Raw genomic sequence first — 21,301 nt, 5'->3', positions numbered from 1 at the left:
CATCTTGCTTTTCCTCTTCAACCCGGAGTGCATAAGCATGTACCTGTTCAGAAAAATCACACAGGCAAACATCCAAACCATCCTCCTCATACTCATCCGGGTTGCATCCGTCAACTATATCTGCCATGAAACACTCATCAACACCATTAGCATTAGAATTGTTAGTAAAAACATTCAAACGCATTTTTCGATTCCCAAAAGTCATGTCGACCATACCAAATCTACAATCGATCACGGCATGTGCGGTGCTCAAAAATGGTTGACCCAAAATTACGTTTTGTTGTTGTTTTGGGTCCGCGGACGAGTAGTCCAAGACTAGAAAGTCGACCGGGTAATAAAACTCATCAATTTTTACGATTACATTTTGAACCATACCTCGAGGTAGCTTATGAGACAAATCAGCCAAAACAACCGTTGTCTCCACCCTTGCTAACGGACCAAAATCATATTGGTCATATAAGCCCCCCGGTAAAATGCTCACCCCGGCTCCAAGATCTAGTAACGCCTTAGCCATTCGAAAATTACCAACTTGTATGTTAATCAATGGCGTGCCCGGATCTGGAGCTTAGGAGGAAGCTCCCCATTTAAAACTGCACTTACTTGCCCGGTTAAATCGACCCGCTTAGGCACTTTCTTCTTGTATTGCCTTTTTTGTGTACATAACTCTTATAAAAATTTGGCATAGGCGGGTACTTGTTTTATTGCATCAAGAAGTGGAAGGTTAATTTTAACTTGTTTAAACATGTCCCACATTTCTTCTTTTTGGGGACCTCTTGATGCAATAAAGTTTTTCTTTCCCGGGTCAAGTAAAGCCGATGGAAAAGGGACTTGACTCGGTTCACCCTCAACTTTTTCACTCTTTTCATTTTCACCCAAACCCTGTTTGTTAACATTTAGTTCTTTTGGATTAACCGGTGCAACTTCATCATCACTATCATTACCCGTGATGTCCTCAACTACCCCCAAACCAATTCGGGTGACAAATTGGCTTTAAATTCTTTTCCACTTCTTAAAACACTAACATGATGAACATTAACATTACCTCGTGATGTATCATGCGAAGGGTTTACCTTAGTGTCGCTAGGAAGTTGACCCTTGTTTTTCTTCAATTCAGCCACGTCGGTTGCTAATTGACCCATTTGGGTTGTTAGTGATTGGATGCTTTTGTCACGAACCTCATCCTTTTGCATTTGAACTTCATCGAGTTGGTTCCGTTTTTGCATCTCCATTTGCATGCTTTTTAGCATCTCCATCATCTCGTTTCCACCCGAAGACCCCCCTTGTTCTTGACCCGTTTGATATTGCTTTTGATAGCCTTGGTTGTTCCCACCTCGATATCCACCTTGGTCATTGTAAGGTTGGCGTGAACCAAAGTTACCTTGGCTACCTTGAAAGTTCGGGTTAGCTTGATTTGAAGGGTTCCCATACCGAAAATTTGGGTGGTTCCTCAACCCGGGGTGGTAGGTATTAGAGTTCATGTTGTTGTAGTTTCTACCACCCCCTCCTTGACCTTGAACCGCATGGACTTCTTCATATTGCCCTTCCACCATCCCTTGGCAATTTTCAGCCGCATGACCTATTTCATTACACAAAGCACAAACATCATAAATTTGGTTAGTAGTTTGAACATTACCATCATCGATTGCGTGCACTTGAGGTCGGGCAATGGCCGGTCGGGCTCTCCTTGATGCTTGAGCTTTTCTCTTTGATGTAGTTGCCATGCTCTCCAAGAACTCCCAATCATCGTTCTCGTAATTTGTACCGAAAGTCCCACCGGTAATGGACATTAAATCACGAGCATCTCCGGCACTCAACCCCTCGTGAAAGGCATTCATCAACTCCCACAATTCAATTCCATGGTGAGGGCAATTCTTTATCATCATATTGAATCGTTCAAATGCCTCGTGGAACATTTCACCATGTTGTTGTTGGAAACACCTCAACCCCTTCCTAGCATCGTTGGTCTTTTGGGCGGTGTAAAACTCATCCAAGAAAGTTTGTTGCATTTCCCCCCATGTATATATGGATGCCGAAGGCAAAGTGTAGAACCATTTTTTCGCCTTATCTTCCAAAGAAAATTGGAATAATACCAATTTAATATCGTCGGCTGAGAACCCTTGACTCCCAAGAGTGTTGCAAATCGAGTCATAAGCCTCCAAATGAAAGTAAGGCTCCTCCGTTGCTAACCCCTTATATTTTGGTAAACTTTGCAAAGAGTTGGTCCTCACTTCAAATGTCGTCCCTTGATCATTGTGAGGAATGACTACCGGTGAAGGGTTTTGAGTAATTACTGGCCTAAAATGCGCTTCGATGCCCCTCACATTTTCTCTAAGGTGCCTCCTTGGTACACCGAACCTACCTCTTGGAGGAATAGGACCCATTGGCCTTGGTACTTGCCCTTGTTGTGCGATTGGTTATTGAAACTGTTGTTGTCGCATCAGTGGGCGTTGAGGTGGTCTTTGAAATTGTGGTTGTACATTTTGTGGCCGAACTTGTTGCAACGGGATAGGATGTTGCATTGGTGGCCCTTGTGGTCTTGGCCGAATGTGTTGTGGTATGAGTTGTTGTTGTTGTGGCATTCCACCGAAACTTGCCATCCCTTGAGATTGACTTTGCACATAACCGAATTCTCCTTGATCACCATAATCCCTGTAAGCATACCCATCTTCATCATAACCCTCAAACTCCTCAAATCCTTCATCATACCCATCTCCTTGAATTCCCGACGATTGCCCAAATGGAAGGGTTGAATATTGAAAACCCGCTTGGTTCGATGGTCTGAATGTTGAAGTAGCATGGACAATGGTCGAAATTGGTGCTATGGTATGGCTTGAATATGACGGACCCGCACCCGGGAAGAAATGGGATAATGGTGGTATAGTAGTGGAAGGGTTAAAGGTAATGGTTGGTTCTTCTTGGGTAGTAATGGGTTGTGTGGTGTTGGTTGGTGTAGTGTCATGAGGTGGAGTAGGAATTGTAGTGGAATTTGGTATGGTTGTGTTTGGTGATGGTTGTGTGGAAGTAGGTATAAATGATGAGGTCGTTTGACCCGTTGTAGGTGGGATTTGTGAATCAGCCATGATGTTTCTTGGTGTAATGGGTGAAGTGGGTGAACCAATAATTCTGTTTTCTCGTAATAAAACCCTGTTTTGCCGTAACGTTCTTTCGATTTCCGGATCAAATGACAATGGTGACGCTTTGTGAGAGCCTCTAGTATGCATGCACCTGTAGAATCTGCACACTAAACACACCAGTGTAAACCCGAAAATAACAAAGCAATACTAACAAACTGACACACGTTGCGCACTACTCCCCAGAAACGGCGCCAAAATTTGACGTGCTTGTCGTGGTACACGCAAATTTAATCCCAATAACAACTATAGATAGTGGTAAAAGGGTATCGAACTCAGGGAGTATGTGGAAAGTGTGTTGATTTAATAGCTTTGCGAATTAACTACAATTAACCTAATTTGCAGAAAATAAAGTTCAATGATTTGGATTGTTGTTTTAGAAAACTAAATTAATAACTAATTGCAGATGAAAGTTGGTTGTTTAACAGATTAGGAGAACAATGACCACCTTAGGATTCAGTTTCCTTTAACAATTGTGTGAAATTTCAACTAGAAAGAGTTACATAGACATAACTCGTACATACATAATCGAAGTGATAAAAGGGAACAAAGTACTCGGATCTCTAAATGCGAGGTTGTTTCCCGATGATCAATTAATCAATAACCAACCCTAACCCTTCCCGTGATATCTCGATTGCCAACGGCACCAAGAACGTACGATCGAGACTAGAAATTGCACTATCGATTAACAAGCTACAAACAATTATGCATACACCATGATATTCAAGCAACGCAAGTTATCATTCTAGAAATTCAGAAATAAACACACAAAAGTTCAAGATAAACCTTCTCCTAAGATGATCACCGAGAGTTTTAGCCACACATAGCTTGGTGCATCATCATAACAAAGAGTTCAATGTTCATACAAATCGAAATCACAAACCGAATGTTAGAAATTGTTCCAAGCCAAGCAAAATCACCCAAAATCGCCCCTAGTCTGTTCTCCAACCGAATAATCATGAGAATAATCCAAAAGACACAATAAAACTGATTTTAATGATGGCAGTTACACTTTTCCGCAGCTTCCACCGTAAATTACGGTATCACCGTAATTTACGGTGGACATTATGGTGTTACGGTGAAACTCTTCTGGTTTACGGCGGGAATCCAGGTGGAATTCAGGTCCACCGTAAATTACGGCGGAACCGTAAACTACGGTGGAAACCTGAATTTTGCACTTTGTTTCATCTTTCGTTCCACGCGCGACCCGTTCAACTCCAAACCGTCCAAAGCTGCGTTTTATCCACTTTAAGCTCCCGAACTGCACCTGAAACATAAGCAACCGTAGTTATCTAATTCAAGATAATTACGCGATTAAGTGAAGGATTAATTCGTCTTTTAACATGATTAAGGGTTGTCCAATGGACCACCCGTCATGAGTTTGCCACGCACAACGGCTTCTATATGTTGCCGGAGACGGACACCCCACTATACACCGACGGCGTGCACATTGTACCCCGATCGATATTCACAGATTCCAGAGAGCGATCGGTCCTGGTCGCTTTGGCAGGTCATAGGACACCCTGTTCCGCTACCTGCATAGGCTTATTGCCACATCTATTGCACCACGAGAGTAGAGTCGCGAGTGGTTCAGGGGATCTGTTCTGTATGTACTGCATTATATGGCGCCGGTTGTGCGCCCTCGCTTGCTGCCTTGCAGAGTGGTTTGCAGTGGTGTTTCACAGGTAGGAGCAAGTTTTGTTGTACGGGGGGCATACATCACACAGATTGCTGTGTCACCGGGCCTCGTTCCGACTGAGGATCCATAGGTCACGGAGTTTGGTGTGGTCGAGCCATCACGTTTGTCGCGCCAGACGTTGATCTGATCGGCATGCATGTCACGCACGATTACGGCGTGGGTATCGGCCTGCGCTTTCGCGATCGCGAGGGCACCATTTTTGTCCCTGCCCCCCAGCCCGCTGAGTTACCAGAGGAGGATCCTGCACCGACAGGAGGTGATGGTGATGGTGGTGATGATGACGGTGATGGTGATGGTGATGATGGTGACGGGGATGTCGTTCACGCAGAGGTAAGCACTTATTTACTTATTTTGTATAATGCGTTAAATTTATCGTCATGTTCAAACAGTTGTGTTTATTTACTTATTTTGTATAATACGCAGGTCGACCGACAACTTAGTCCGCCGCCACTATTAACGCAGCAGCCGCATGGGGTGCCTCAGTACCCCCAGCATGTCCTGTATGACCAGTTGCCACCAGTTGTGCCGCTTGCGTTACAACATATGGAGGACCGGCTATAGGCACGCATGGACGCCACCACGCCCGAACAGAGCTCCTTTTGATTCGGGCGATACAGGGCGATATACAGGCAGCTATGGCTCGTGGCGTGACCCCAAACTGATTCCGAACTTACCACCACGCCCGAGACAGGATCCGTAGCCGTCTAGAACCGATCAGGATCCGTAGCCATTTGGTACCACTCAGGATCCTTTAGGATAGTTGTTGCCTTCTTTTGTATTATGTATTGTATATACAAACTTATTATATATTTAAATTTGCAGCTTTCAGTTTTTTTATATTTGTGATGTTTATTTACAGTGTTTGGATACGCTGCTTTGGTTATGTATAATGTATAAAACACTTATGACGCGTCACGATATGATACAATACGATACGATACGACACGACACGACACAACACGATATGATACGACAAAACAAAATACGTATACGATATGATACAGAGCGATATATTACCATACAAAATAAAAATACAAATATAAGACATGTCACGAATAAAAATATAATACAAAGTACATATACGATACGGAGCGATAAATAACTAGGAAAAATAAGACACGTCACGTGACGATGTAAATGTATAACAAATTACAAAACATATAAAAACAAAAAAAAATAAACAACAACACACACCAATAAACACACCCAAAACACCAACTTTCACATACAAAACGGGGGTATAATACGAATCGTATAGGCCTATACGATCCGTATTATGCCCAGGCAAAAGGTAGACAAAGGCTGACCCTGTCAGCCTGTCATGTTCCAAAACCCTAACCTATATGGACCGTATAGGCCTATACAATCCGTATTAAAATGTCAAAGTGTGAGGATAGATTCTCTGGTATATGAATAGAATCCCCTTCTAGAAATGTTAAGTGAGTTTAAATCTTTGAAACTCCACGCTTAGAATAGTATTTGTGTAAAAAGTTGTTAGATATGAAAATGTAATCTTGGCATCATCAATAGCCTTTGTTCGACTAGTGCTACTATCTCTTGACTGGATTTATATTATTTAGAGTATGTCATTGGGTGGTATGGAGTGTAATCCGTAGACGCTTTATTGTCACATAAGCGTTACGTCTGTATCACATAGACAGTGTGCTCCACTGCCTTTAACCAATAACACCCAAGCAATGATATATAGCCCCCTAATCATTACTCAACCATTTATTTAATTTTTATATTTTTTCGTATTCCACTTAAACAAACTAAAAAACTAAAGAGTTAACTTCTGTTTTGCTCCCTATGATTTGGTCATTTAATGGTTTTGCCCCAATAGTTTAAAAATAGCCATTCCCCCCCCCCCCTGATTTTTCTAACTTATCATCATTTTGCTCCCCGCCTCTAACTCCATCCAAAAAAATCCATTAACTAGAAGGGTATTTTGGTACTTTTATAGATAAAAGGAAGGGCATGTAAGTCTTTTCACCTAAATAAACAAATAACTTGTTTATTTACATGTATATAAGTAATTCTTTTCTGATCCCCATCTTTCCAACCACTCTTTCTACCGGCCACCACCATCCACAACCATCCACCACCACCTGCAACTACCACCTGCCGACCACGACTACCGCGACTTTTAACTAAACGTTTTAATTGAGTTTGAGCGAGGGAGTAAACTATCGAAATACCCCTACTTTTAATTGAACGTTTTAACTGAGTTAGAGCCAGGGAGCAAACTGGTGACAAACTCAAAAGATCAGGGAAGAAAATGGTTATTTTTAAACTATTGGAGCAAAACCGTTAAAATGACCAAACTACAGAGAGCAAAACGAAAGTTAACTCAAAACTAAAATATCAAGTTTTGTAAAAATAACATAACATTTCAAACTAAAAATACATACTTAAATATAATAGATATGATTAAAACATACACAACGGGAAATATTAAACCTAAGGTACGAAATTAAAATAAAAACGGACACAAATTGCTCTCAAAATTCTGCAAGCCGGGTTCTCAAATTTCTCCAAGACGCAATGTTAGCAAACTGAGTATTGTGGATGCTTTGGATTCGCTATGGGCCGCATCAATCGTTTCATACTCAGTTAAACTCTCCTCACCGTTCAAAGCATTGTTAAAGAACTTCTCAAATCTTGTACACTTTGCTTGTAAAAGCATAACCTTCTTAATATTGTTTAATATTACGATGGTTTTCACCCACATGTTGATGGAATGTAGTCATAACCATAACCAAAACTGTCACGAGTCTTGAGACATTCCTAGCTCGACGACATCCACCCAACTCGTGGCCAAAATGATATCTTTTTGCTCGGTCATACAGAGCAATATATTATCATACAAAATAAAAATACGTATAATAAGACATGTCACGAATAAAAATTTAATACAAAATACATATAAGATACGGAGCGATAAATAGATAAATAACCAGGAAAAATAAGACACGTCACGTGATGATGTAAATGTATAACAAATTAGAAAACATACAAAAACAAAAAAAAATAAAAATAAACAACAACACACACCAATAAACACACCCAAAACACCAACTTTCACATAAAAAACGGGGGTATAATACGGATCGCATAGGCCTACACGATCCGTATTACGCCCAGGCGAAAGGTAGACAAAGGCTAACCCTGTCAGCCTGTCATGTTCCAAAACCCTAACCTATATGGATCGTATAGACCTATACAATCTGTATAAAAATGTGAAAGTGTGAGGATAGATTCTCTGGTATACGAATAGAATCCCCTTCTAGAAATTTTAAGTGAGTTTAAATCTTTAAAACTCCACGCTTAGAATAGTTTTTGTGTAAAAAGGTGTTAGATATGAAAATGTAATCTTGGCATCATCAATAGCCTTTGTTCGACTAGTGCTACTATCTCTTGACTGGATTTATATTTTTTAGAGTATGTCATTGGGTGGTATGGAATGTAATCCGTAGACGCTTTATTGTGTCACATAAACGTCACGTCTGTATCACATAGGCGGTGTGCTCCATTGCCTTTAACCAATAACACCAACGCAATTATATATAGCCCCTAATCATTTCACAACCGTTTATTTAATTTTTATATTTTTTTTTTGTATACCACTTAAACAAACTAAAAAACTAAAGAGTTAACTTCTATTTTGCTCCCTATGATTTGGTCATTTTAATGGTTTTGCCCCAATAGTTTAAAAATAGCCATTTTCCCCCTTGATTTTTCTAACTTATCATCATTTTGCTCCCCGCCTCTAACTCCATCCAAAAAATCCATTAACTAGAAGGGTAATTTGGTAATTTTATAGATAAAAGGAAGGGCATGTAAGTCTTTTCACCTAAATAAACATATAACTTGTTTATTTACATGTATATAAGTAATTCTTTTCTGATCCCCATCTTTCCAACCACTCTTTCTAAAGGCCACCACCATCCACAACCATCCCCAACCACCTGCATCTACCACCTGCCGACCACGACTACCGCGACTTTTAACTAAACGTTTTAATTGAGTTAGAGCGAGAGAATAAACTATCGAATTACCCCTACTTTTAATTGAACGTTTTAATTGAGTTAGAGCCAGGGAGCAAACTGGCGACAAACTCGAAAGATCAGAGAATAAAATGGCTATTTTTAAACTATTAGAACAAAACCGTTAAAATGACCAAACTACAAAGAGCAAAACGAAAGTTAACTCAAAACTAAAATATCAAATTTTGTAAAAATAACATAACATTTCAAATTAAAAATACATACTTAAATATAATAGATATGATTAAAACATACACAACTGAAAATATTAAACTTAAGGTACGAAATTAAAATAAAAACGGAAACACATTTTTCTCAAAAGTCTGCAAGCCGGGTTCTCAAATTTCTCCAAGACGCAATGTTAGCAAACTGAGTATTGTGGATGCTTTGGATTCGCTATGGGCCGCGTCAATCGTTTCATCCTCAGTTAAACTCTCCTCACCGTTCAAAGCATTGTTAAAGAAGTTCTCAAATCTTGCACACTTTGCTCGTAAAAGCATAACCTTCTTAATATTGTTTAATATTACGATGGTTTTCACCCACATGTTGATGGAATGTAGTCATAACCGTAACCAAAACTGTCACGAGTCTTGAGACATTCCTAGCTCGACGGCATCCACCCAACTCGTGGCCAAAACAATATCTTTTTGCTCGGTCATACACAGCGATATATTATAATACAAAATAAAAATACGAATAATAAGACATGTCACAAATAAAAATATAATACAAAGTACATATACGATACGGAGCGATAAATAACCAGGAAAAATAAGACACGTCACGTGACGATGTAAATGTATAACAAATTACAAAACATATAAAAACAAAAATAAATAAACAACAACACACACTAATAAACACACCCAAAACACCAACTTTCACATAAAAAAACAGGGGTATAATACGGATCGTATAGGCCTATGTCACACCCCGACCACGTAAAACATCAAATCGTGGCGGAAACGTCGGGGAGTGTTGTAACAGAATTATTGTTCCACAACCATGGTAATTAAAATAGTATTTTATTCATAACCAAAGGTGGAATTTCATTGTCGCAAAACAATAACCAAAGAGTTATATTGTCTTAAAATGAAAGAAACAAGAGTTCATAATTAAACTAAATCTATCTTCATTTTATGTCACGAAGGCCCAAGTCTACCCTAGCGTGTCACGATCATCATCCTAAGCAACAACTCCTGAAAACACATGTGAAAATAGGTACGTCAGCATAAAAATGCCTGTGAGTAACATAGGTTTTTGTGAAAATAGGATTCATGACTTAGGTTTAAGAAAAAGTTTAATGAAAACTTGTCATGAATCTAGTTTAAGTGTTTGCTTTTGTAAAATGTTTGAAAAGCGATAATAAATCAGTTAATATGTATATATAAAAGAATAATGTATGGTTAAAAGAATAACCAAGTAAAAATAAGTTGTATAAAATAAATTGTTTTGTAAAACGAAATCTTGTGAAAAATATGTTATTTGTGTAAAATGTGTAAGTCCAAATTGAATGATTTAAATAACGCTACGACATGTAATATATTACAAGCACTTATATATAGGAAGTACCAGCGGCGTATCCACCATGCTTGTATCATACTCCACACATATCGTTACTTAAGTCACTTAAACAAACCACCAATGTATAAAGTCCATGTTTAAACCAACCATCAAATGTTCTTGTCTAAACCATTGTCATATGTTTAAAAGTCCAAAATGTAGTCATGTATGTGTAACAAATGTTATGTATGTTAAGTAAAATGTGTCCAATTAAACCAAATGTGAGAATGTACAAAACCAAGTATTTTGAGTATATCAAAAAGTTATGTTTTGCAAAGTAAAAGCATGTTTTAAATGAGACAAACATTTATGTGGTAAGTTAACGCATACATTCAAGCCTTGAGACAGACGGATAACCCTAAGAAAAGGTTATCAAAAGAAATGTTTTCGGATTCAATCATTCCTTTCATCCAAACAAACCTAGGATGTCAGGAACGGGATTTGTCAAGTCCTATGGTACCATTACTTACTACCGAGCGGCGTAGCTAATGTTAGTGAATGTATATAAGTTCCGTTTATGCAAACCAAATGTAAACATTGTTATACGAAAACAATGTACTAAGTATGCTAAGTTAACATACAAAGCATAAAAAGTCATGTAAATCAATGTGCTAGCATGCTCAGTTAACATACATAGCAAAACAATGTAATGAAATCATGTACTATAAGTGTACTAAAGAACATAGCAACATATGATGTGAAAACAAGAAAACACGAAAGTAACAAGTAGGCACATGTGTTTCACCCCAAAATGTTTGGAAAACAGTAAAAGAGGGGACTATGTACTCACTTGAGATTGCTCAATAGACTTTAGATATCCACCAAGCAAGCTAGAAGATCACGGATTCAAACGACACCTAATATAGGTATCAACATTAATAAACGGACCTATCGGAGGATCGGGTAGTATGAGGGTTCGTAAACCAAATAAGTGTGGGAACTTATGTAATATGGTTTAAAAAAGCCTACATACTAAAATGAAACTTATCCAAAGTGCTTTTGACCCGTTACGACCCGTTTAGGTAGCTTATGCTACATTAACGCGTCGTTCGCGTAAAACGCGTTCGGACCGCCTAACTAGTCCTATGACAAGCAAGATATGCCGTAACATGTTTTATATTGTTGCCAAATCAGTTTATATGTCAAAAGTTATGTTACATAGGCTTAAAATGAATTTTAGCGTGAAAAGGGCATTTTGGTAATTTACCTAAGGCATAAAAACTACTCATCATACAAATATTTAAACGATGTGACCATAAGGTATAACCTCGGAAGGTTATTCCCTATACAAATATGGTCACCTAAAGTGTTTGGTTGGATCCTAATGATCGACCAAATGGGTCAGGTTCGAAAGCATAAGCGATTGATTAGATCGCTTACCTTTACGACCCTAAACAAGAACAAATCTAAAAGCGACGAGCTAAACATGCGAGAACATGTTTAGTAAAGTTAGGAAACAGGTTTGGTATTAAAACAAACGGTTTTAATACCCTAGAGTAGTTTGGTTACAAAATACGCGAGAAAACGCATTTTGGCCGAAACTACGACTCGTCACTGAGCCTAGATAACGTGGAAATCAGTAGGTATAGTCACTAGGGACAAATACCATCGTGATTACGCTCACGTTATGAAGTTCAAACGAACTTCGCATTGACCATAAACTGGTCAATGCAGAAAGTCAAACACAGTTTGACTTTAACGCTAAAACGAATGAAAAACGCGAAAGAATACTTACAGAAGGTCCCCGCAAGATTGATTTCCAAGTATTTCTCAGGTATGAAGTGATAATCACCCCAACTTAGAGAAAATCTCGGAATCAAGTGGGTTTGGAATGAAATGGGTTGGGGGTATTTATAGGGAATGGACTACCGTTAGGATCGTTCGTCGAGAAACGTGCTTCGATCTAGGCCGTCCACATGGGCCTATTGCTTTGAAAAACCATTTGAGCCCATAGATTCAGTCCCTTTTTTGAGAAATACCATTTGCACATGGTTTTGGAGTGCATAACAGCTGTTAAAACTGTTTTTGCAGGTCTGACACTCTCTCGCGTGCGGCGTAAGGTTTTATGGGGGCTTACGCGGGCCGCCTGAGCCTTCTGATCAGCAAACAAGTTTGAAAAATGACAGTTTCAGTCCCTGTTGGTGTTTAAAGCCATTTTCGACATGTTTAAGGCCCGTTAAGCCAACTTTGAGGCCCTAAAATGATGCCAAAACATTGGGGACATGAAACATGCTCAAAAATATGTCGGATGTCGGTTCGTTTGGTCGTACGATCACGATGTTCGCTCAATTACGACGGAATGCGCATAAGTGCGAAAGACGATCCAAATTGCGCGACGAATGCATTTTTCTCATGCCAAACACTAAAATAAAATATTTTAATGCTTGCATAAATTTTTAGATGTCCGGATGTATTCAGAACGTAAGCTATGCGCGAAAATGCAAACTTATGCACTTTTTGACGCTTTTAGTTTTTGACGCTTTTAGTCCCTGAATGAGTATAAAGTTTATTTTAGCACACCGAACCCCTCAAAGCCTATTTCTAAGCTATGTAAAGGATATTTAGGGTGTGTTTAACTTATGATCATATTCCGGAATGTTCGTTACAGTTCAAATTAGCATACTTTCGCAGTTTGTCAATTTTAGTCCCTGTAAGTGAATAAACTTGATTTTGCCATACCAAAGCCTTCAAAACTTATTTCTAAGTTATGTAAAGGTTATTTAAGGTATGTTAAGCATAGATTGATGTCCCGGAGTATTTGTCGCGTTTAACTGATTACGTTTACGCACCAGTTTACGTATAATTCTCCAGAAAGCGATATAGAGTTTGAAATTCAATAAAAGTCAAAACATGAAAAACATCAAACATAAATAAATAAACATTGGGATCAAATAACTTTATTTCATTGATAACTGAATTGTTTACAATGATTACTAGCACAGATGTCACAGTCTCCCCTACTTGTGGAAATTTCGTCCCGAAATTTGTTTAGAGGAAACTCGTGGGAATAGATGTGGATACTTCGCCTTCATTTGATCTTCACGTTCCCAAGTAAACTCAGTTCCACGTTTAGATTCCCAGCGAACTTTAACCAACGGAATGCGCTTGCATTTAAGCCATTTGACTTCACGATCCATAATTTCCACAGGTTTTTCAACAAAATGTAGTGTTTTATCAACACGGATTTCGTCAAGTGGTATGTGGAGGTTCTCATCAGCTAAACACTTTTTGAGATTGGATACGTTGAAAGTTGGATGAACATTTCCGAGTTCAGGAGGTAACTCAAGTCTGTAGGCTACCTTACCGATTCTTTCGACGAACTTGAATGGTCCAACGTATCTAGGTGCAAGTTTTCCTGTCTTTCCAAATCTGATCACACCTTTCCAAGGTGAGACCTTAAGTAATACACGATCACCGACTTGAAATTCCAAGGGCTTGCGTCGTTGGTCCGCGTAACTCTTTTGACGGCTTCGAGCTGTCTGTAGGTTATCACGAACTTTCTTAACCTTGTCAGTTGTCTTTAGAATGAGGTCAGGTCCAGTAAGCTGAGCCTCACCTATTTCATTCCAGCAGACTGGTGAACGACATTTTCGACCATAGAGAGCCTCGAAAGGAGCCATGTTGATGCTGGAGTGATAACTATTGTAGTAGGAGAATTCAACCAATGGAAGATGTGAATCCCAACTACCACCAAAATCGATCACACAAGCTCTAAGCATATCCTCCAAAGTCTGGATTGTTCTCTCAGTTTGGCCATCTGTTTGTGGATGATATGTTGTGCTCAGATTAAGTTGGGTCCCCATAGCAGATTGCATGGTTCTCCAAATCGAGAAGAAAAGCGAGCATCTCTATCATAAATAATGTTCAAGGGAACACCATGTCGAGATACAATTTCATCCACGTAGATTTTGGCCAGTCTTTCAGCAGAAAAATCCTCACGGATTGGCAAGAAATGCGCTGATTTAGTAAGACGGTCAACAACTACTCAGATGGCATCATGACCTTTCTTAGTGCGCGGAAGTTTGGTAATGAGATCCATAGCAATGTTTTCCCATTTCCAAACTGGAATCTCTAGTTGCTCCAGAAGACCATAAGGATGTTGGTGTTCAGCCTTAACCTTGAGACAAGTAAGGCATTTTGAAACGTATAAGGCAATGTCTTTCTTCATACCAGGCCACCAATACTGAGTACGAAGATCCTTATACATCTTATCTGAGCCAGGATGAATAGAATAACGAGACTTATGGGCTTCATCCATAAGCAAAGTGCGAAGGTCATCAAGGCTTGGGACCCACAAACGGTCCATGAAATAATACGATCCATCTTCCTTCAGAACAAGATCAGGCTTAATGTGATAGGGTAATTCCTTACCCATCAAATCTTGTGAAACACAAGCATGTTGAGCCTGAGAAATGCGTGCTTGGATATCAGATCGAGCTTGAACATCAGATTGAACACGAACACAATGTAGCTTTGTACGTTCCTTACGACTAGCCACAACATTCGCTTTACCAGGATGGTAGCGAATTTCGCAATCATAGTCGTTTAGGAGTTCAACCCAACGTCTTTGCCTCATATTGAGTTCTTTCTGATTGAAAATATGCTGAAGACTTTTGTGGTCAGTGAAAACCATGCATTTTGTGCCGTACAAATAATGTCTCCAGATTTTGAGAGCAAAGACAACTGCACCCAACTCAAGATCATGAGTGGTGTAGTTTCTCTCATGCACCTTCAACTGTCTTGATGCATAGGCTATGACTTTGTTCCTTTGCATTAGAACACAGCCAAGACCCAATTTAGATGCATCGCAATAAACAACAAAATCATCATTGCCCTCAGGCAAAGTCAGAATAGGTGCATTACAAAGCTTCTGCTTCAAGGTCTGAAATGCTTTTTCTTGCTTAGAACCCCATTCAAAGGGTTTGTTCTTCTGAGTTAGAGCAGTTAAAGGAACTGCAATCTTCGAGAAGTTTTCGATGAAGCGGCGGTAATAACCCGCCAGACCAAGAAAAGAACGAACCTCAGTGGGAGTAGTAGGCGTATCCCAATCCTTAATCGCACTGATCTTGGAGGGATCTACATGAATACCTTGTTTGTTGACAATATGTCCCAAAAATTGAACTTCCTTAAGCCAAAATTCACACTTGGAGAATTTGGCAAAGAGTTGCTCTTTCTTTAGAAGTTCCAAAGTAAGACGAAGATGTTGCTCGTGATCAGCTTGCGTCTTAGAGTAAATCAAGATGTCATCAATAAAAACGATGATGAACTTATCCAAATAAGGCTTACAAACCCTATTCATTAAGTCCATGAAAACAGCAGGAGCATTGGTCAAACCGAATGGCATGACTGTGAACTCATAGTGCCCATATCGAGTGTGGAATGCTGTCTTGGGAATATCCTCTTCGTTCACACGAAGTTGATGATACCCAGAACGAAGGTCGATCTTCGAAAAGCAAGTAGCACCCTGTAACTGGTCAAAGAGATCATCAATGCGAGGTAGGGGATATCGATTCTTGATGGTAAGCTTGTTCAGCTCACGATAATCGATACACATTCTGAAGGATCCATCCTGTTTTTTAACAAAAAGAACGGGAGCACCCCAAGGTGAAAAGCTAGGACGGATAAAACCCTTGTCAGAAAGTTCCTGAAGTTGCTTAGACAATTCTTGCATCTCGGACGGTGCAAGACGATATGGAGCTCTGGCAATAGGATTTGCACCAGGTACGAGATCAATACGGAACTCGACTTGGCGTGCTGGGGGTAGACCAGGTAACTCTTCAGGAAACAGCTCCGGATAATCCTGAACAATAGGAATATCTTGCATAGACTTACCTTTGCCTTTATCTGCTGTAACATGTGCCAAGAAGGCCACATAGTTCTTTCGCAGATACTTCCGAGCTTGAAAACAAGACATGAGCTTGAGGCTACTAGCAGGTTTCTCACCACGAACCTGTAGGATCTCACCTGACGAAAGCGGCACACGAACGATCTTTTCAAAACAAACTACTTCTGCGCGATGCTTGGCTAACCAATCCATACCCACAATAATGTCGAAGCTTCCAAGTTGCATAGGCGTGAGGTCAATAGGAAAGAGGTGGTCGTTAAGGTTCAGCTGGCAGTTGCGAAGAACAGAATCAAGAACAACGGGTTCACCACTCGCAACTTCTACTGTCAAAGGCTTACCTAGTTTCGTTCTAGACACGCGAAGCAATGGCTCAAAAGATAACGACGCAAAACTCTTATCGGCCCCTGAATCAAAAAGAACAGACGCAGGTTGATTATTAACAAAGAACGTACCGTTCACCACATCATTGTCTGCTTGCGCCTCTTGTGCATTCATGTTGAAAGCTCGCCCACGAGCCTGAGCCTGAACTGGATTCGCATTTACCAACCTTGGACACTGATTACGGTAGTGTGTCAGATCCCCACAGTTATAACAAGAGCCTGGTGGGAAGTGAGGTCGTGCTGCTTGACCTTGTTGCTGGGCAACCTGTTGAGCCGGGTTCTGAGCTGCCCGATTCAAATTAGCTGGAAAACGACAGGTGGCAGCAAGATGACCAGGTCTTCCACAGTTGGTGCATTGACGACATTGGAGGTGTGGCTGATGATGACCGTTACACCTGTTGCACAAAGGTGCATTGCCAAGATAAGGCCTCTTGGTAGGTTGTTGCGCAGGCTGACTTTGAGCAGCTTGAGCCTGTGCAGTAACGGCATAGTTTTGGGAAGCCTTTCTCTTCCTAGAACCCTTTGATGAACCTACATCATTTTCCTTCTTGTTTTTACCTTTCTTGCTATCCTTCTTGTCAGACTCCTGCTTCTTACCCTTCTTGTCCCCCCTTCTGTGCAACTTACCCTTTCGAATCTGCGACTCAGTCAACGTTGCAGATAGCTCGATCGCCTGACGGACAGTGGTAGGATTACTACCAGTAACGATGTCTTGCACGGAATCAGGTAGACCATCTATGTATCTTTCGATAGCCTTATCGAGTGGGGTAACCATTGTGGGGCATAGCAAACTCAGCTCTTCGTACCTATCAGTATATGCCCTGTGCTCACCACTTTCTTGTTTCAGATCATCAAACTCCCTTTCTAGGGCTCGTAGCTCATGACGAGGACAAAACTCCCTCATCATAAGAGTCCTCAGTTCAGCCCATGTTTGTGCCAAAGCAACCTCAGCACCACGGTCTCTCATAACCCCGTTCCACCATGTTAAAGCCCTCTTCTGAAATACGCTAGAAGCGAACTCGACCTTCCGTTCTCAGGACACAGGACATGCCGGAATGCACTCTCAATGCTTTCGAACCATTGAAGGAGCCCAGTTGCCCCTTCAGTACCACTGAACTTGAGTGGTTTAGCCGAATTGAAGCTCTTGAAGTTACAAGGAGCATTCTGATTGTTGTTGGCTTGGTTCACTTGAGCTATAATGTTTGGGAGTGCGGCAGCCATGTGCTGTGCCAGAATATCTGCCATTTCGGCATTAGATAACGGGTTTTCACGTCGAGGAGGCATGCTAAAAAAAGAGGAAAACACGAGAGGAAACGAGTAAGATGATTAGATGAAAAGAATGAGATGAAACAAAATCAAAAAAAGCAAGGATGGTGGTCATTCGTCCGTATCACAAAGCAAACAAACGACACACAGTGACTAATCAAAGTAAATGGGTCCATAAATAATGCTTAGCGAAGACATGCTCGCCTATAAGTGAACACTCACCCCAAAAGTTCCCAGGTAAGAGTGACTGGTCCGATTATGTAGATTTGTACGAACACTCTAGCCTTAGACAGAAAACCCAGGGTACAGGCATTCACCCTTCTAGTTTGCACGTGTTCACACTATTTAGAACCCAAAACTTTGACGAGATTTGAAAACTTGGAAGGCACAAGGCCAAAAGAATCATTCAAAAACAAATGATAAAATTTCAAAATCAATTTGAAAAAATCAAAAAGGGTTCAAAACCATATAATAAAATATTTTAAAACATAAGATTGTTTTTCAAAAATCGTTTTAGAAAACTGGGTTCACGTTTTGGTAATCACCTAAGGATAGGTGAAGTGCATGTTTTAAGATCTAAACACAAGACAACTTGTGTTGGGGTCCTATAAAGCTTATAGTCTAGGTCAAAGCATTACTAATAACCTAATTCCCTATAACCATTGGCTCTGATACCAACTCTTCTGTCACACCCCGACCACGTAAAACATCAAATCGTGGCGGAAACGTTGGGGAGTGTTGTAACAGAATTATTGTTCCACAACCATGGTAATTAAAATAGTATTTTATTCATAACCAAAGGTGGAATTTCATTGTCTCAAAACAAGAACCAAAGAGTTATATTGTCTTAAAATGAAAGAAACAAGAGTTCATAATTAAACTAAATCTATCTTCATTTTATGTCACTAAGGCCCAAGTCCACCCTAGCGTGTCACGATCATCATCCTAAGCAACAGCTCTTGAAAAAACATGTGAAAATAGGTACGCCAGCATAAAAAATGACTGTGAGTAACATAGGTTTTTGTGAAAATAGGATTCATGACTTAGGTTTAAGAAAAAGTTTAATGAAAACTTGTCATGAATCTAGTTTAAGTGTTTGCTTTTGTAAAATGTTTGAAAAGCGATAATAAATCAGTTAATATGTATATATAAAAGAATAATGTATGGTTAAAGAATAACCAAGTAAAAATAAGTTGTATAAAATAAATTGTTTTGTAAAACGAAATCTTGTGAAAAATATGTTATTTGTGTAAAATGTGTAAGTCCAAATTGAATGATTTAAATAACGCTACGACATGTAATATAATACAAGCACTTATATATAGGAAGTACCAGCGGCGTATCCACCATGCTTGTATCATACTCCACACATATCGTTACTTAAGTCACTTAAACAAACCACCAATGTATAAAGTCCATGTTTAAACCAACCATCAAATGTTCTTGTCTAAACTATTGTCATATGTTTAAAAGTCCAAAATGTAGTCATGTATGTGTAACAAATGTTATGTATGTTAAGTAAAATGTATCCACTTAAACGAAATATAAGAATGTACAAAACAAAGTATTTTGAGTATATCAAGAAGTTATGTTTTGCAAAGTAAAAGCATGTTTTAAATGATACAAACATTTATGTGGTAAGTTAACGCATACATTCAAGCCTTGAGACAGACGGATAACCCTAAGTAAAGGTTATCAAAAGAAATGTTATTGGATTCAGTCATTCCTTTCATCCAAACAAACCTAGGATGTCAGGAACGGGATTTGTCAAGTCCTATGGTACCATTATTTACTACCGAGCGGCGTAGCTAATGTTAATGAATGTATATAAGTTCCGTTTATGCAAACCAAATGTAAACATGTTATATGAAAACAATGTACTAAGTATGCTAAGTTAACATACAAAGCAGAAAAAGTCATGTAAATCAATGTGCTAGCATGCTCAATTAACATACATAGCAAAACAATGTAATGAAATCATGTACTATAAGTGTACTAAAGAACATAGCAACATATGATGTGAAAACAAGAAAGCACGAAAGTAACAAGTAGGCATATGTGTTTCACCCCAAAATATTTGGAAAACAGTAAAAGAGGGGACTATATACTCACTTGAGATTGCTCAATAGACTTTAGATATCCACCAAGCAAGCTAGAAGATCACGGATTCAAACGGGACCTAATATAGGTATCTACATTAATAAACGGACCTATCGGAGGATCGGGTAGTACGAGGGTTCGTAAACCAAATAAGTGTGTGAACTTATGTAATATGGTTTAACAAAGCCTACATACTAAAACGAAACTTATCCTAAGTGCTTTTGACCCGTTACGACCCGTTTAGGTAGCTTATGCTACATTAACGCGTCGTTCGCGTAAAACGCGTTCGGAACGCCTAACTAGTCCTATGACAAGCAAGATATGCCTTAACATGTTTTATATTGTTTCCAAATCAGTTTATATGTCAAAAGTTATGTTACATAGGCTTAAAATGAATTTTAGCGTGAAAAGGGCATTTTGGTAATTTACCTAAGGCATAAGAACTACTCATCATACAACTATTTAAACGATGTGACCACAAGGTATAACCTCGGAAGGTTATTCCCTATACAACTATGGTCACCAAAAGTGTTTGGTTGGATCCTAATGATTGACCAAATGGATCGGGTTCGAAAGCATAAGCGATTGATTAGATCGCTTACCTTTACGACCCTAAACAAGCACAAATCTAAAAGCGACGAGCTAAACATGCTAGAACATGTTTAGTAAAGTTAGGAAACAGGTTTGGTATTAAAACAAACGGTTTTAATACCCTAGAGTAGTTTGGTTACAAAATACGTGAGAAAACGCATTTTGGCCGAAACTACGACTCGTCACTAAGCCTAGATAACTTGAAAATCAGTAGGTATAGTCACTAGGGACTAATACCATCGTGATTACGCTCACGTTATGAAGTTCAAACGAACTTCGCGTTGACCATAAACTGGTCAATATAGAAAGTCAAATACAGTTTGACTTTAACGCTAAAACGAATGAAAAACGCGAAAGAATACTTACAGAAGGTCCCCGCAAGATTGATTTCCAAGTATTTCTCAGGTATGAAGTGATAATCACCCAAACTTAGAGAAAATCTCAGAATCAAGTGGGTTTGGAATGAAATGGGTTGGGGGTATTTATAGGGAATGGACTACCGTTAGGATCGTTCGTCGAGAAACGTGCTTCGATCTAGGCCGTCCACATGAGCCCATTGTTTTGAAAAACCATTTGTGCCCATAGATTCAGTCCCTTGTTTGAGAAATACCATTTGCACATGGTTTTGGAGTGCATAACAGCTGTTAACAGCTGTTAAAACTGTTTTTGCAGGTTTGACA

General features: G+C 39.5%; 1 non-coding gene across 1 annotated transcript; it reads left to right on the top strand.

The window, feature by feature from the left end:
* Window positions 1-1,851: 1,851 nt before the first annotated feature.
* Window positions 1,852-1,957, top strand: LOC118491874. Its single transcript, XR_004892319.1, has one exon. It is a non-coding gene; the product is annotated as a small nucleolar RNA R71 (small nucleolar RNA).
* The last annotated feature ends 19,344 nt before the right edge of the window (window positions 1,958-21,301 follow it).

Source organism: Helianthus annuus, chromosome 4, assembly GCF_002127325.2.
Source record: "Helianthus annuus cultivar XRQ/B chromosome 4, HanXRQr2.0-SUNRISE, whole genome shotgun sequence".
Taxonomy (NCBI): domain Eukaryota; kingdom Viridiplantae; phylum Streptophyta; class Magnoliopsida; order Asterales; family Asteraceae; genus Helianthus; species Helianthus annuus.
This window is presented reverse-complemented; position numbering and strand designations above follow the sequence as displayed.